Consider the following 16,043-nt stretch of genomic DNA (forward strand, 5'->3'; position numbering starts at 1 on the left):
GAACGAGAAGGCTGGACGCCCTCAGACTAGTTAGAAGAACAGGGCCAGGGACCCTGGTGGAGGTGAGGAGGTGAACGCCTGCAGCTGTGCAGCTCGTGTGGTCGTGACAAGGCGCCCACATCACCTGGGAGCTTGTTAAAATGCTTGCTCACAGCTCCTACCTGGCCTGCTTCATCCAAATCTGCATTTTTGTGGATCACCGGGTGATGTGCAAGTTTGAGAAGCACAGGGTCCCATAGGACTCCCTGATTGATTAGGTCAGAGGTGAGCCTCTGTCTCCATGAATAATAAATGCCAGGCACAGAAGGTTTCATTGTGGAAGGTAAGAAAACACACCTTTCCTTAATTCTGGTAATGACCCTGGGAGATTGGACTTGTTATCCACATTTAACAGGTGAAGGAACTAGGCTTAAAGAGGTTGGATGACCTGCCCAGGTTACAAGCACAAGAGAGGGGTTTTACCCTGGGCTGCCTGACTCCTAAACCTGCTTGGTGAAGCAGGAATTCCTTGCTTGGGGGCTGAACCTAAAACAAAGCCCCAAGCAGAAAAAAACATCCCTTCTCTGTATCCAAGCTGGAATTCATGTTAGGAATCTGAGCTGAGGCTCCCTGGGGCCTCCCTACAGGAATGGGAGGACTGGGAGGGGTGGGCAGGTCTCGGAGCTGCTCCTGTGAAACAACTGGGCACAGAGTCCCAGCACCCAGGCCCTGACCAGGCTTGTCCTTTAGCCGCAAACTCCCTCTGCACAGAAGAGAGCCCTTTGGGCTGTGGCCTGCCTCAGCAGTTCCTGGGGCAGACAGGGGACACAGATCTCATCGCTGTTTCCATGCATTCACTACTGTTCCTCTGGGAGCTGCTTTGGCTGAAGCTTCACACAATTACAGCCCCCACTGGGCAACCTCTCTCCAGAAACGCAGTTCTCTCCAAATCTAATGCCAGTGTCACTGCTCTGAAATCTGTCCAGTGGCCCCAGGCAAAATCAAGGCTTCAGGTTCCAATATGATGCAGCACAGACAATTCTACAAGCATTAAACTGGGCCTGTATCATACTAACTGCATATATTATGTGTCCAGTGACCATGCTGGATGTCTTTCCATACTTTATCTCATTTTTATCCTTGACTTACTGAGTGACTGTTCTTCCCATTTCACAGCTATGAAAACAGAGGCTACTGGGCTATGGAGCTAGGACTGAAACCCAGGTACTAACTCCAGGTCCAGTACTTCTTCACCACACAGGAGCTGTTTCCTAAATAGATTAAGTATAGGACTTAGCATATTATTCGATAATTATTTAATTGCAAGTATGTGTGCCTTTTGCCCTAGACTGTACACCTACAGGGGTCCCCCATCTTATTCACTCTTACCCCATGCTTACTAGCACAGTGTCTAGAACATACACTAAATACATTATGTTGAATGAAATTATTCAAGAAACTTTTTCCAAGCAAAATACTGTGTGCTAGGCCTTGTGCTCGGAGCCAGGGCTGCAAAGATGGCATGGGAAGCAACGAGCTGCATTAGCCACACAGACCTTGCAGTAGAATCAGGTACTTGGAAGAATGGAAGCACACGCAGGGTGGCAGGAGCAAGGTGGGGGAGGGGGGTGCACTGGCACTCCGGCTGATGCGGAGCCTGCGTGAGACTAGGCACAAGAGATTTGCCAGAAGAAGGATAGGACATTCCAGTAAGCACAAGGGCTTGAGTGAGCCAGTTTGGCTAGGGCTTTAGAGAAACAATAAATAGCGCTCCGGAGGAAGTAGACTTCCTAAGGGGTCCTCCATAAACTGAATTCCTCTTACCCAAAATTTCAGGCCTTCCCCTTCCTGAAGCAAAGCCCATGCCAGTCAGTGGACCCTGGAAAACAGACCTGAGTGCATCTTTCTGCAAGACAGGAGGGGAAGATGAAAGAGCCGTTTCTTCTCCCAAGTCACCAAATAGCCCTCCCCCAGGAGGATGGGTGGGGAGCACTGTTATTCCATAGCATTACCTCTGGGGATTCCAGTCTATAGAAATTCCTTCCAGACTACAGAAACAGAAAACCGTGGGACTAATTGCCCCCCACCCCCATCCCTGCAGTGTTCAGAGTGCTGCCACCAAAGTGCTGGGTTGGGGGAGGGTGCTGGGCGGGTCACCTGGGCCACACGGACAGGGCCTTGTATGCAGTGTGGTGGGGGAGCCCTCTACTGAAGGTGATGGGGACCCCCTGGAGAACGGTGGGCGGGACGGTGATGGCGCTGGGAAGATCACTGTGGGAGCTGTGGGGTGAGGAGGCTGCAGAGGGGGACGTGGTTGGGAGGGCGATCTGTGAGAGGTCAACCCCAGAATCCTGGCTGGGGCAGCAAGGATGGGAAGAAAGGAGAGGGAATCAAGAGGTGTTTAGGAGGTGGCACATAGGCCAGATGATTAATTGGGTATAACGGGCAAAAGGAAAGAGGGAGTCAAGTTTCCCTGCAGGCCTCTGGCTGGGCAGCTGGCTGGGTGCTGGTGTTGCTCTAGAGACAGAACAGGAGAGAGGTTGGCAGGGGAAGAAGAGCTACTCCGAGACGTGGGGTTTGAGGTCTTGGATATCAGAAGGCAAGATGCCAGGAAGTGTGGATATCAGGAGTGAAAGCTAGCCTGGAGGGAGACTGGGAGTCAGCCGGCGAGAAGAGGGCGCATTTCCCAGGCGACAGGAGCCTGGAGTGGAAAATAGCCCAACAGTGAGTCACCCAGGACGGTCTTTCTCTGACTTGGTCTCCTCCCACTCCCAGGGAACTCCAGCCCCCTCAAACACATCCCAGGGAAAGCTGGCTGTCCACACGAACGTACCTCGTGAACTGGACCACAGCGCCCCAGGCCCCACGCCGCCCGTGGCTTCCCCCGCCTGCTCTGCTCACTGCGGACCACCCGGACCGCTGTGCGCTCAGACCACGCCTGCGTCCCGACGTCCACTCCCAGCGCTGCAACACTGGCTCCGTCTGACCCTCTGGGGCCAGTCCCACCATCAGGGGTGTTCACGTCTGCATTGAAAAGGAACAAATGGGCAAAAAGCAAGTATAACCACTATTAGAAGTGGGTTTCCTGAAAACCAGCAAAACCCAATGATACCCTAGTCCCTCAGTAGGCCAGACCCCGTCTAGGTCAGGGCTAACTCCCTCTCCCCACCCCCACCAACATGAAGACCACCAGCACCAGCAATGTCCCCACCATCTGGACACCTGGCAGTTCAGGCCTCACCGACACCCTAGCCCAGTCTGAGCCTACCTGCCTCCCTTCCAGGATTAGCATCTTTCCACAATGACTGATGATGTGAACATCAGTTTGCTTCAGGGAATAAAATCCCTAACCCCATCCACAAGGTGCAACCTGAAGGCACAGCTGAAGCAGTCAGGACCCAGTCTGGTCATTCAGTCTTAAATAGCATCATCTGTGGGTCCACCATGAGCAAATTCTGTTGGCCCTGCTCTCACCACCTGCCTGTTCCCAGCCCAGAGCCAGCCACCATTATCTCTTGCCTGGAATATTGCAACAGCCTCCTAGCTGGTCTTCCTATCTCTGCCCTTCAACCTATCCTTACCACAGCAGCCTGAGTGAACACCTTAATCAGACCATGTCACTCCTCTGCCCCAAACCCTTCCCTGTCCACCCACCTCAGAGTAAAACCCAAGTCCTCACCAAGCCCTGTGCTATCAGCTTAGCACCCCCCCACACACACACACCCCATGATGCTCTGGCCTCTCTCCACGGCCGGCCGTTCTCCTGATTTCACGCTGCTCCCTTTAGTCCTCAAACAAAGGACTTTTGCTGTCCTCTCAGGACTTGGCACTTGCTGTCCCCCCACCCTGGACTCTCCTGCACACAGCCACCCCTGAGTCTTGTTCACCATCTCAGTGATTACCCCAGTCAAATGTGAACACCCTTACACACACACACACACACACCCTTCCTATCCCTTTACCCTGCTTAATTTTTCTCCTCAGCACCTCTCACAATGTGTCTTACTTATTTACCTTGTTTATGGTCTGCCTCCAAGACAATCAGGATCTTGTTTCATTCCCTGCTGACCACCCCCCACCAGCCCCAGTGCCTAGAAGAGTACTCATTATATGTGCTGAAGTGAATCTGTTGATCAATTTTAGTTGAGGGAATGAAATAATAGCCCAGTTCTTCCCCAGGAGGAGACATCTAGTCCTTACAAATAGACTTGGCCAATCCCAGCCTCTGGGCTCCCAGCCATACCCAGACATGCCTGAGAACTGGGCAAATTTAGCTTCAGTTCACACCAGAGAGCCCTGCTGGGAGGTGGGGGGCAGTGCAGACCCTGATATGTGAGAGATCACTGAGGACACAGGCCCTGAGATGAGCAGGGGGCCCAGGAGGACTGCTGGGAGACCCCAACATTCCCAACACTGTCAGATGATGAAAATAGAACAATTTAGTAGGGAGTCTGATGTCCTTATTCCAGGGAAAACTACCCATGGGTGGGGGAGTACAGTGCCGCCCAAGCTGTGGCACAATCTCCCCAAGGAGGCTTAGGCAAAACCGGGTTTTATGGAGAGTTAGAAGCAGTAACTCTAGAAGGGCAAGATGGGCTAGAAGGTGGGAGATTTCCTCCTAAGGCCAACAGGTCCTGGCTTCCAGGGTATACTAAGCATAAGCGGGGTGGGAGGATGTGGGTGCTGTAGGTTAGGTCACCTTGACAGGAGGCAGTCCCCAGGGCAGGCTGGCTTAGATTTGTGGTGTGGGCTGGGCCTCCAGGGCAGCCTCCACGATGCAGGATATATGAATTTCCTCTCTGAACACCCAGAGGAAAAGGAGCTGTCACAGGGGACAGAGAAGGGGTGACTAGAGAAAGAGTGGTGCCAGGGAGGCTGAGGGGGGCAGAGAGCGCCCAGGGGGAGTCACCGAAGAGAGGCCTGGAAAGACCATGTCAGCAGGCTGGGCTCTCCAGCCTAGTTTCCAGGAAAAGGTAACAGCAGGAAAGGGTGGAGGCCCAGAGGGAGGGGGAAGGGGAGAAGGGGAGGGGAGGCAACTTTCCCACAAACTGGGCGGCCCAAGAACGTCTAGGGCAATCGCTGGAGCAAGATGCATGAGGGCTTTCCCAATGTGGAAGAGACCCTCGTGTCTACATCCAGGGAGGAAGAAGCCAGTGAGGAGGATGAGGTTGAAGGGATCGAGGGGAAGCTTAGAATATCAGAAGTGTGATGGTGCGTAGCCGGCTCAGCTCTGGCTGTGTGAGCAGACCTTCCTGCTTGGAGGTGGGGGTGGGAGGGAAGGCTGGGCTGAGGAAGCTCTCCAGTGGTGGGGCAGGACGTGGAGGAAGCCACATCTGAGGGCCCCTCTTGTAAAAAATAGGAAGCAGGGTTATTACTCGGGGGTAGGGAGAGCTTGAGGAAAGCATCAGGGTGTGAAATCGCTGCAAAAGGAATTGAGAGAAGGAGCTGATGAAGTTGGCGTTGAGAGGCTCTGATAGCAGCGTGCGGAGGCAGCGGCCATTGGATACCGGGAACCTGGGGCGGTGTGTGGTCTCTGCGGAGGGGCAGGCAGTGCAGCTCTGGGAGGAGGGAGACCTACTCAGGGATGGTGGCGGGATTGGAATTTAGGGCTGTAATTATAAAGGAGCCGCTACAGGGATCAAAGGCTGAAAACAGATTCATCCCTTGCTAAGTGAACTGCGGGGAAACACATGAGAAAAGGAACAGCGTTCCTGATGACTTCAGCGAGGAACTGGGCAGACGTGCACTACCTAAACCAGTTCGCAGTGCACATGCAGGACGAAGTCCAAATGCTGGTTAGAGGAGTTCAACACAGGGTGGAGCGGATTAGCAGTCAGGAATTCTTGCTGGTGACACACACGCGAGCTGAAGCTGCCCGGGGAACCCTCACCCAGGGTGAGACTTGGGCAGAGGGGTGGGGCTGGGGTGCATCTGGGCTTGGAGGTGAGATCATGGTTCTCAGCTGAGGGGAGGGGAGGCTAGCAGAGGTCAAAACACGCACACGGCCTGACACATTGTGCAGAAGCCTGCAGGCATGGCTGCTGTCCTGACACTCATAGTCCTCTTCCCTCTGTTAACCCCAAATGGACGCACTTAGCCAGGCTGCCAGCAATAGGTACGTCACAGGAGCGGTACCTGCAGGGAGTGAACAGCCTCTTTCATGTGGACCTTGGACTCAGGAGAGTGGTTTTATTAGAATCACCTAGAAAGCTATAAAACAAAAACAAAAACAAAAACATAAAGCCCGATGCTCAAGCTACACCCCAAATCAATAAAATCAGAATTTCCAGGGGCGGGCCAAGGCCCCAGTGGATTGTAAAGCTCTCCAAATGTTTTCAGTGCGCAGCTGAGGTTAGAACCTGAGCTTGAACACACTCAGCCATGTACCAGCTCTGTGACCTCGGGCAATTTCCTCAAACTGCTTCAGTTCTCTCCTGTGTGAACTGCAAATACCACTAGCACTACCTTGTAAGGTTCTTGTCAGGGTGAATGTGGTTCGGCAGTGACTGACACGCAGTAACTCTTTCTTATGGGCTAGTTAGCAGCATTAATGGTGGGCAGGATTCAGCGTGCAAATCCAAACCTGAAAAGTGATGGGTTGCCTCTTTGGCTCTGGGGATTTGTCCAATCTCACCCTCTTAAATAGTGGCCTGGTCTGTGGGCCGGGGATGGGTGGGTGCCGCTGGCTGACCACATGCTGGCTTTCTGAACAGGGTAGGGCAGGAGAGAAAACCAAGCCCCACAGGGGTTGGTCTTTATGTCTTGAAACGGGACACTATGTTTCCAGGCAATCATCTACTTCTCATCATTTAATTCTTTTTTGGGGAGAGGGGGAGGGAGGGAGGGAAAAAATTTTTATTGAGGTAAAATTCACATGCCATACAGAGCACCCAGCTGAAGTGTGCAACGTAATGGGTTTTAGTGCATTCACAGAGTTGCTTGTTCTCACTGTTGTTCAGTTTCCAGAAATCATTTTCCAAGGGCTCATCCAATATCTGGTGTTCCTGGTCCAGTCTTGGAAGAATGCTGTTAATCCAGCACTGGTTCATTCCAAACTTCAACATGCCTCGTATGGATGGTGACTCAGTATGTGACCATCTGAACATGGTACCATTCAAAATATTTGCAGGTTCCTGTTACAGATGTCATGCAGAAAAGCTAAGGCAGTGGCAGCATGGGATTCAGCAGCAAAGCCATCCCCTTGGCCGCAGCCCTAGGGAGGAGCAGAGGACAGTGTACAGTGAGGAGAATGGTCCTTGGAAAGAGAGGGGTGTGGGAGGAGAGAGGGCCTCAGCCTCCCCTGACTCACCTCTCACAAAAGTTGGCTAAGCAGGCCTCTCTTTATCCCACAAGTAGTTGGACAGGTTCTAACACTTTCTAGGCTTGAAAGGACTTGGGCAAAGGTTAGTGCTCCCGGGATTCCCAGGTGGAAGCAGCCCGTGAAGCTGCACCATCTTGGAAGCTGACAGAAGTGGGGACTGTTAAGTAGGACTGAGTCCCAAATTTTCCCCATCAGTCCATGAGGATACCCCCTCATTTTTTTCTTTTGGTTTAGTTTTAGAGATAATATTCCTCTGAGCATGTCTTGGCCCCATTTCTATGATTTTAGCCAATTCTTTCTTTCTACCATTATTTTAGGTAGTTTTCAGAAATGCGTGTGTGTGTGTGTGCGTGTGTGTTTGTATAAATACATCCAGACACTGAATGAAGCACTGTAATCTTCAAACACAACTCTCAGATCTCCATCTGTGAACAATATTTCCAGAGTCTTAGCTTGAGGCAGAGCCATTGCACAAAGAATTGTGGCTAGTAAAGGAGGCAGCTTCTGACTAGTCAGATGGCACCAAAAACTCTACCACAGGTCAAACTTGATTTAAACCAGTGCATTCCTGACTTCTCAAAAAAGCACCTGTTTAAAAATGCAAATTTCAGAACCCCTCCCTAAGTCCCCTAAAGAAGAATCTCCAGAGTCAGGAAAGAGATAGTGTCTACAAGTGTCCCCAGGTAATTCTTACCATAGAAAGCTTTCTTTTGTCTTTACTTTTTTAAACACAAATGTCTCCTCACTAGAGATTCCAGTTTAATGGGGCAGAGTAGGGGGTGGAGAATCCAGTTAGACATGTTTTTGAGCACAGTAGTAGGTCTGATGTGCAGTCTCTTGAGAACCATTGCTGACCTTCAGGCATACTTGACCCTATTTTCACCAATTTGACCATTTCTTCTAGACAGCTAAGCTTCAACTGGACTTTGTAATGGTGATTTCATTTAATGATGTTTTCTCTCTTCTGGATAAGATAGAACTTAGTTTTCTTCATCATCTTTATTTAGAAACAAAAAACCCAAACTACACAAACAAAACTCTGCCCTAGTGAGCTATGCTATGCAGGTGGGGCACTTTGCATACACAGCCGCATTCAGTCCTCTCAGCACCCCTTTGAGTTTGGCTCTGTTAGCAGCCCCTCTTCACACATGAGCAAACTGAGACGCCTGAAACAGCTTACTTAAGACCCTCCAGCTAATAAGTAGCAAAGCCATTCCCTCCGAATCCCAGGCTAGCCACCGAGGGCTACATCCCTGAGCTCACACTGCCCAAACTGGCCCAGAGCTCAGGGGTGCTCTGATCTAAGGAGCCTCCATATCCCATGACCAGTTTCCCAAGGAGAGAATGGGGCTCTGCCCAAAAGCACACACACCTACTGTGTGCCAGTCTGGCAGTGGTGGGCCGTGTCAGAAGTACCTTTGGGTCAGTAATTCCCAGTTGGTGGTGCATCAGAATCATCTGGGGAGGGTATTAACAATGCATATATCTAGGTCCTAACTCATTATGTCTGTGATGCAGCCCAGGAATCTGCATTTTTATAACTATAGCCCGTGGTTCTGATGGAATTGGAGGGCTGTGCTGAAAAAAAGAAATAAGGGAGGAAGGAGAGGACAGGAGGGGAGCTGAGGGGAGGGAAGGAGAGAAGAGAAGAGGAGAGGAGAGTAAAAAGCACCCTGAGTGAGCAATCAGCCCTCGGCTGAAGGATGAGAAATCCCCCCATGGAGGGAAGTGGGGCTGTATCCTTAATGATTTCTGTCCCTTCCTCCATAGCTGGATAATGTCTACTCCTCTTCTAAGACCCAGCTCACATGTCACACCTCCTCTGTGCTGTCTTTCTCCATGGCTCCAGAAAGAGTTAAGGCAGCCCCCCCAGGAATCACAGAGCCCTTTAATCCAGGCACTTATGCATTTTCTTTAGCACATTGTCTCAAGGGATGGTTTTCAACTGTTTAATGCTTTGTAGGAACTTAATCACTTGTGGGTATGAAGCCACAGTCCCAGGCTGCTGTCTTCAGCTGAAGCTGGACAGCCAGGGAGTTGGCAGAGGCCCAGCTGTGGGGCAGAGCCCAGGAGGGCCTGAGCAGATGTCAAAGAGAACAAGAGCTGGAAATGCTACAGGTGACACACCCACACCCACTGTGGGTAAAATTGCATTTCCAGAATCTCTCACCTGGTCTTAGTGCAGCTCCATATAGGCAGGTGGAGAGAAGGAGGTGATTACAAATCCTTCCTCACAGGCTTTCCCAGCTGGCTGGCTGAGGGTGGGGGGATCAAGGGTATGTCTGGACCAGAGGTTTGGCAGAGTTCCTTTTTATAGCTGGGTTGTGAGAGACATGGGCAAACAGAAGTGGATGACTGCTTGTAGCAATAAACAGGTCTCTCCCATTTTATTTCTCCCTTTGACTGATTTTGGCTTCAAAGGTAATTTGCCACAGGCTGGGAACTTACCCCACAGCCCCCTCGGAGTTATACCCACACACAGGCCAAGACCCTGAGCCTGTTGAGAACAGTGGTCCTGCCAGACCCCTTCCTGACTCACAGTGCCATGCCAGCAGTAGGCTCTAAATCAAGGATGCCTGTAGCTTGTCAAGTCCAGTCATGGGATACCAGCCGCCTGGCAGGCCCCGCAGGCCAGTTGGAGGCCGGGTGGGTTCTGCAGTAAAGAAAGCTGGCGGTGGTTGCTGATACCTGCCTTGAGCACTGGAGCCACTCACCTGCTGCTTGTTTGCCAGCTACAATCATTTCCTGGGGCTGCCACCATGGATGAGCACAAATTTGATGTCCTACAGTAACAAAAGTTTATTTTCTCAGAGTTCTGGAGGCCAAAGATCTGAAATTAGTCTCACTGGGTCGAAATCAAGTGTTGGCAGGACTGGGCCCCCTCCAAATGCTCTCAGAGGATCCTACCTTGCCTCTTCTAGCTTCCAGGGGCCCCAAGCATTCCTTGTTTTGGGGGCAGCACTGTGCCAGTCTTTGCATCCAGCTGCACCTGGCCTTTTCCCTGGGGGTCAGATCTCCCTCTCCCTTCTGTGAACACCAGTCCTTGGATTTAGTACAGCCCTAAATCTAGGATGATCTCTTCTCAAGCTTATTAATTACATCTGCAAAGACCCCTTTTCCAAATCAGGTCACATTCACAGGTACCAGGGCTTAGGACTTAGACATATTTTGAGGAAGACACAATTCAACACACATAGTAGCCTTATACAAAACAAAGGTCAGTGATTAAGTGCCCCTTTTCCCCTTCCTCCTTTGTTCCCTAACTCCCATCTCTTGCACAAACCTTTCCAAACCTAATGCTGGTAGACCTCTCCTCTTTCCAGAGACAATGAGTTTGGGCTCATTGCAGGCTCCCCATCCAGCAGAGGTAGGACAGCAGGGGATGGGGAGGACTAAGCAAAGCAGAAAGCCTCTCACTCCAACCAGGATAATAACATGAGTGCCCAGCCCTGTCTGAATACTGCCAGATTACTGGGCTGAGTCTCCTCCCCCAGGGTGTACCAAACGCCAAACCCAGTGAGTAAACATAGGTCAGACCATAGTCAAGTTGCCCTCACCCTGCTGACTCATGCAGCCCCTGTGAGCTGCATCCCAGCCTAAGTGTCTCCTGCTCAAAGGTCACCACATCATGAAAAGATGCTGTGGTAAAATCCAGGCCACACATCAGACAACCTGAGGTTGAAGCCCAGTTCTGCATCTTAACATGTAAAGTTAGGCAGGTGGGATAACCTCATGGGATCTCAGATTCCTAATCTATAAAATGGGGATAATAGTAGTTTTTACTCACTGGGTTGTGATGAAGATTCTATTAAATCGTGTGCCCAACTCACCTTACTGCCTGGAGTGTAGTAAATAGCTAATAATCATGATCATTATAATTATTAAGTGCCTAACAAAATGCACATAGGCTAAGGAGTTTTGACTTTATTCCATAAGCAATAAAAGTTTGTTTTTACGGAAAAAAACAAAAACGAGCCACAAAAGACCTGCTCAAGTTCCCCTTGGCCACCTTCTGTGTGGTCTGACCTCGAGCTGCTCATTTTACTCCTCTGAACCGCACTATAAACTCAGACTGATAATACTTACAGACAGGTGGGGAATCAATAAACAAATCCTTCCTCACAGGCTTCCCCAGGAGGCTGGCTGAGTGGGCAGGTTCCAGGCCCACAGGAGGCATGCTGTAAGCCTCCTTTTTATTGAATAAAGTTGCCTGACCACACAGCAGGTGCACTGTTCAATGTTCCCCACGGCTGAACACACTCCTGTCCTGTCTTTAATCAGCCCTGCTCTTTGGAAACTGCTCAATCTCCATCCTCCTCCTGCATGTCTGACTGCCTCCCCCATCTCCCTGTGTCCATGGTCACCCTCAGCATAGCCTGCCCCTCACCCACAGGTCCTCCTGTGATCTTCATCTGTGCGAGTCACCACCCGACCCAAACATCTAACAGGTGCCTCTCTACTCCACATGGTCTCCAGGTGCTACTGGTTCTTCTTCCTTCAGAGTCCTCACATCTCCCTCCCTGTCTTCATGTCTACCTTGTCTTCACACACCTAAACCCATGCCATTTCTCACCTGAAATACAACAGCTCCCTTCTTAGTTTATTCCTTGCCCAGTTTATGTAGCCAAAGCTGACATTTCTAAGACACAGATGTAGCCATGTGCCAGGACTGCACAGAGCCCGTGGGCCACAGACCCAACTCCTCAGTGCGGCTGCAAGGCCCGTTCTTCCTCTGCCACCATCCTCCCTCACCTCCGAAGCCAGAGCCCTGCAGCTCCACCCACCAGTCCCTAACCACCTCTGCCCCACCTGTCTCCTTTCTACATGCCTTTGCATAAGCTGTTCCCTTCACTGGGAATATTCTTTCATCCATTCCTCATATTAGTAACACTTATTCAAACTTCAAGACTCAGTTCCTTCAGAAGACTTCTTCAACCTTCCCTCTCAGGATCCCACAGCATCTCGTCCTGTCTCTTGCAACATTTATAAATTATATCACAAGTGCCTATTACTTATCTGTCCACTCCACATGCGACACACCCTACACCCTCTGCCAGACTGTGAGCTCCTTGAAGTTTGGGACCGTCTTTTCTCTCTGGATTCCCAGCACCCAGCACAGTATCTGGCAATCATCAGTGCCTTAATAAACACTTGTTGAGGTGTTGAATGCCAAGGACAAGGCAGCATCTTAAGAGAGGACGACAAGGCCCCTTCGGAAAAGCAAGACAAAAAGACAAGGTGTGGGCTGAACAATAACATTATAGTCAACATACATACATTCCAAAGTCAAAAACCAAGCTAAGAGATTAATAAAGAATCGAAATATGGTCTGTGACATGCACCTAAGATCTCTATGAATACATTTAAATTTATTTTTAGTTTTTTTCCAGTTTTATTGAGACTTAATTTATATATAACTGGTTGATTCTTATACAAAGAGAAATACCATATTATATAATGAACAAAATAGTGGGCAACATCTTTAATGTTTTATTGAAACATACCAAAGTGTTCTTCATGTAACCATTTCTCCAAAGGGCTTAACATAAAATCCAAGACAGTGAAGGTCTTTTGCTAGGTGACTAGGCTAATGTAGTCCTTTATAGAACTTGTATTACATGGTGATCAACATTTAATACCAAATCATTATTGAAAGTGGCACACCCTTGAGGAGACAAGATCTTGATAGGATCTGGATCGCTATTGGTTCAAGATTAGATTTCCTGAGTAGAGCTGACAGTGCACACTTCCTGTGTGGTTGATTAAAGATTACTTTTGGATAGCAGGTGACAAGAGATGAAGCCTGCCCCATCTCCACCCAAAGGTGGGTCACAACCTCCTCTGCATAAACCTCACACTCCAGTTATGCTGGATATTCACCTCCTCTATCCATCATGCACCTTCCCACGCCTCCGCCATATTCTCCAGGTGGAGTGCCCTCCTCCTCAAATTCCTGCCTCACAATACCCTATTCAGATAGCAAGGCCCAAGTCACTGTGATAGAGAAAATAATCCCCCTGCTGTACTCCCACATTAAACTTTTCGTTGGACATTTGGCCACTGGTTTCAGACTGCATTTCTCAGCATCCTTTGTAATTAGATGTGGCCAAATGACCAAGTTCTGGCCAACAGGATATGTGCACCACTTTCTGAGTCTGGACCTTAAAGCATGTGTTGCCTGTTCCTCCAACCTCCCTTCTCCCTTCCCACAAGCTAGAACGTCAATGCAGCAATGACCAAGCTTTCACCATACAGATGAAAGCAACGCCCCCACAGGACAGTGGAATAAAACAAGGGATAGAACAGAACTGGGTCCCTGAATGACCCTGTGGAGCTGATGACCCAGGCTAGGCTGGTCCCACCAGCCAAGACTGCCACCGACATGTGCAGTTATAGGTGAGCAAAGTAAAATTATATCTTAAGGTTGACCTTATGTAGATTACTGTGTTTTGGGATCTCTGCACCTTAACTTATCTATAGTTTCCTCTAGGAAAGCTTTCCTGAGAACTCTGTCTGAAGTCCCATCATGACTCTGGTAGCAGTGCTCATACAAGCATCTACATGCCATTACAGCAACCTCTATGCATGTTACTATTGTTGCTTGTGGGCTGTGAGATGCCTGAGGGCAAAGCCCACACCAATTTCACCTTTGATGTCCCCCAGGGCAATTGGCACAGTCTCCTGTACACAGAAGTCATGTTTGTTGAAGCAGTGAGTGAATACACAGTGCTTCCCACTTGAATACTGTTTTTAGAAGGGAGGCAAAAATAACAGCAACAAAATTGACACAAAACATATTTAAACAAAAACCAGAAAGAATGTGGCTGCCAAATAAGAGGTCTGGTGTGCTGAACTGGGAATAATAATTCTCCCAAAATAAACCTCCTGTGGTAACAAAGCCTGAGGAGACTTCATTGAAAAACAGAGATGGTTACTAAATCCCTCAAACAGCCCTTCCCTTCCTCCCAGTGACCCCATAGCCCTCAGAAGGCCAACATGGAGATGGCCACATGCTCTCAGGACCTTCATAATCGCTTCTGCAGCCTGGATCACCTCCTCTGGCCACTTGTCCACAGAGCCAGGCCTGTAAATATGGTACCAGGGCACAAACTTTGTGCTCCCAGGCCATTGAAGTATAGAAAGGGGAGGGTATTTCCCAGGCCATTGGGAAAACAATCATAAGGGTGTGAGGTCTTGGGCCAGACTGCTGGGTTTGAATCCCAGCTGTGCTGTTTACCAGCTGTGCAACCTTGGACATGTAGCTTAACCTCTCTGCACCTTCATTTCCTCACCTGAAAACAGAGCCAATAATTGTATCTACTCATGAGGCTGTTGTAGGATTAGGTTTATACATTAAGGCACAGTCTGTGATAGTTGTTGTTATCAGCATCATCTTTATCCTTTCTGCTGTCATCTTGGTGATAGCTCAGACCATAAAATCCTTTGTGCAATAGGTAGAGCAAATAAAATACCCATTTTACAGATTAAAAATACTGAGGCTCCAAGGGATTACAGGACTTGCTAGAAGTCACCAGGATTACAGTCAGGACCCAGATTGCCCCTCCAGTATCCGGTCTCCACACTGTATGCTAATGGGAGCTCCGCAGCCTTACCTGGGCGCTCTTCTCCTTTCTAGAAGGGCTCCTGGCTTCAGAAGGGAGCAGCCCTGGGGCATTAAGAGCTGAGGGGAGGCTGTAATCTCCTCCTCCCTTACGAGGTGAGGAGGAGCCAGACCTCTCTGCTGCCTATGCCCAGCAGGCTCCTGACCCCACCTGGCCCCCAAGGAGCTGAGGCTTCTCTGCCAGGCTGGGTCCAGGCCAAAGCATGGGGGTGGGGGGCACCAGGAAGATGTCTGGATGTTTGCTGATGGAAACAAATGAAGCTATGTGAGGGGCCCAGAAAGTCACAGATGACATTGTAAGCAAGCATTTACAGAGAAAGGGATGAATGAGGAGGCATAAATGAGAAAATAGAAAAACTGTGCTTGGGCAGTGTCAGCACAGGGGCTTCCTGTGACATTGTGGCCCTTTCACCAAAGTGATCAGAATAAGCCAGGCTGTGTGTGTGGGAGACAGAGAGAGACAGGTGCAGACATAGTGGGCAAACAGGGGGTTGGAGAGAGCCAGGAAGGTGTACGGGGTGAGAAGAAAAGAGGGAGGAAAGAGAAGGGCAAGGAGATGGGAAAAGGAAAAAAAGACAGAGGGGCAAGAAAGGAGAAGGGAGAGAGCGAGCCACATGGCACCACAGAAGCCGTGACTATCTCACCACGTCAGATTCTCAAAGCACCTTCCTCAAGAAAATGAACAGAACAGCAGCTTTTTCCCCTGAGTAGGGTCTCTTTCAGGAACGTGCTAGAATGTTTGTTTGCAGGGTGCTGGCCAGCATCCCCAGCCCCACTCTTGGTTACCCTCCCCCTTCCTTTCTGCCCTGGATTCCATAGGCCTCTCCCTCTTCCCTGAGCTCTATTCCTTCCATAAAGTTGAAGGAAAGATGCTGACATGGTCCCTCCCAGGCGACTCCGTGAGTTAGGCAGGTGTTTTCTGGTCCAGTGTGTCCACGGAAAGCCTGTGAAAAGATGTACATTCCCATCCCCAGGTTGGAATGTCACATGAAACCAAGGTCCAGAAATGCTCAGGCCCAAGGTCAGGGTCACCCAGCATGCACACCAATGGTGGAGAAATGGGGGGCCCCCATGTCCTACTGCACCATCCACTCTGTTCCCTCTGCCAAGCTGGCACAAAAG

This window comes from Manis pentadactyla, chromosome 3, assembly GCF_030020395.1.
Source record: "Manis pentadactyla isolate mManPen7 chromosome 3, mManPen7.hap1, whole genome shotgun sequence".
Taxonomy (NCBI): Eukaryota; Metazoa; Chordata; class Mammalia; order Pholidota; family Manidae; genus Manis; species Manis pentadactyla.